Source organism: Myotis davidii, unplaced genomic scaffold (assembly GCF_000327345.1).
Source record: "Myotis davidii unplaced genomic scaffold, ASM32734v1 scaffold732, whole genome shotgun sequence".
NCBI lineage: Eukaryota > Metazoa > Chordata > Mammalia > Chiroptera > Vespertilionidae > Myotis > Myotis davidii.
In genome coordinates, this window is record NW_006284349.1 from 1229449 (window position 1) to 1231863 (window position 2415).

Genomic DNA, 2415 nt, shown 5'->3' on the forward strand with positions numbered 1-2415 from the left:
CAGGAGCCAGAACGAGCCTCACATTGACCCCACTGCCCTTCCCACATCTGCCCCAGGCTCAGATCCCATGAGGTCCAAGAGGGCTGCGTGCATGCTAGAAGCCCTGGTCAATCTCCTGCAGGAGGCGTGGGAGTGAAGGGGTGGGCACAGAGATTGGCCTACCTCGGCCTCCCCAGCTCCCCTGGGCCCCTCCCAGCTGCCCTGAGGCCTTCCTGGGGTGCCTGTCTGAATGCTCAGACACCCTGCCCCCACTGCCTGGGCTTCAGGATGGCCATCTTGGGCTCTTCCTCGTGGGAGCCAGGCCTCCCTGTGTCTGTGGGCTCAACTGGTTCTCTCACCTCAGCCCCAGGGCCGTCAGTTATGTCTGGGGTGTAGTGCTCAGAAGTATGGCTCCCCAGTGGAGCCTATTCTGGGGGTGAGCCTCCTTCTGGCTCACCATTTCCCAGCCCGCTTGTCAGCTGGCCAATCAGATGGGCCCATCCGACTCCTGAACCTGTGAGACCAGGCCACAGGATGGGTAGGATCCATGGGATGGGAGCTGTGGGAAGGCAGGCCTCCAGAATGGCCGGGGGCGGAGCTTGAAGAGAGCACTGTGTGGACCCTCCCTGGAGGTAATCTGAGTGGGGGGATCCGGTCGCCTGTGACCTGCTGGAGTAGAAGGTGCGCCAAGGCATCAGGGGGCCTGATTCTGCCCTAGTCTGTGTGTGTGTGTGTGTGTGTGTGTGTGTGTGTGTCTGTATTTTTTCAGAGAGGGAGAGAGATAGAAACATCAATAATGAGAGAGAATCAGTGGTTGTCTGCCCTGGCCTTACCACCCCCTCCACGTGTGACTTTGGTTGCTCCTCCTCCCTCATTTGGGACCAGGCTCTTCACCTGTTGTTAAGTGGCGAGCGTGGACTCAGCGTGCCTTCCCAGCTCCACGTGTTAGGAAAACCAGCCCGAGCCCATCCCACAGGCCTCTTGCCAAGAGGGACTCTGGAGAAACCCTGCCTGGGGTGTGTTTTCTCCCTGCAAACATGTTTGGCAGGAGGGAGAGCAGGGTGGAACCCCAGCCGCCTGCCCTGACGCCCGAGCAGGTGAGCGTTCAGGATATGAGTGGGTTTTTCCCTGAAGCTTCCCAGGCCGGAGCGGAGGGCAGATCAGCAAGCTGGCGGGGTGCCGCCTGAGTCAGCCCAGCTCTGGCCTCATTCGAGGAAAACTAACTGCAGGAGGTCAGGGAGTCGGGGTGGGGCAGGGTGTGTGTGGGGAAGTGGGGGGTGCGGGGGAGGTGTGTGCGCACGCGCCCTTGTATGTGCCTATGGATAAGTGAATGTTCAACATTGACATTCATCTGATGCATGTCTGATACATACCATCATGGCCCTAATAATCTTTAAATATTTTAAAACGTCCTTACCAGCTGATAAAAAAGCCGCTGCCCACCCAGCCGGCATGGCTCAGTGGTTGAGCATTGAACTATAAACCAGGAGGTGCCAGGTTGCTGGCTCCACCCCGAGTGGTTAGGGGCAATGAGGCAGGCAGGCAGAGTGGTTAGGGGCATCAGGCAGGCAGGCAGGCAAGCAGGTGAGCGGTTAGGAGCCAGCGGTCCCAGATTACAAGATGGATGTCCCCCGAGGGGTCCCGGATTGGTGAGGGTGCAGACCGGGCTGAGGGACCCCCCCACACACACACGAATTTCGTGCACTGGGCCTCTAGTGGAATGATAATGGGAGTTATGCTGATGTGAAGCATGGCTGGGCGTCTTGTAGAGGGGTGGTCAGGGAAGACCTCTCGAGGAGGAAACATCTAAGTTGAGAACAAAGGGCTAAGGAGGAGTCAGCCAGCCCAGAGTTGAGGGACAAGCATTGGGGCCAGAAGGAACAGCCTGCGCCAAGAAGGGTGGCATGACATACAAGACACACTCTACTCATCAATGACAACAAAATCCAAGAGGAAGAGAGGCCACTGGGGGGGCAATGCTGGAATGTAGAAAGACCATCGGGAATGAAATTTCAAACCCTGGACTCAACACTGACCCTCCCCTAGCCTTAAGTCACTCACTGAATCTCCAAAACCTTCACAGTGCTCCTGCATTTGCTGCCCTAAATACTGTCTCCCCCATGCACAGGTGTGTTCCGGAACCTCAGCACAAGATGTTACATAAATGCCTCTTAAATCCCCGGGAGCCCATCCTGCCAGCCTGAACTTCCCACATGTTGATTCTGTCACGCAGGGTGTTATGTCTTCATCGGAGCCAAGGAGGACTGTAGACCAGGAGAGGGCCCAGTGGCAATCCACTAGCGACCTCCCGCCATATGGAAGCTGATCCCTAACACATTTTTTGAGTATCATATCTACATACCAGCCCCTGTGGGTTCAGGATTCAGACATGAGTAAGACAGTCTTTGTTCTCACCCCATTCAGTGTGTGTGGGGA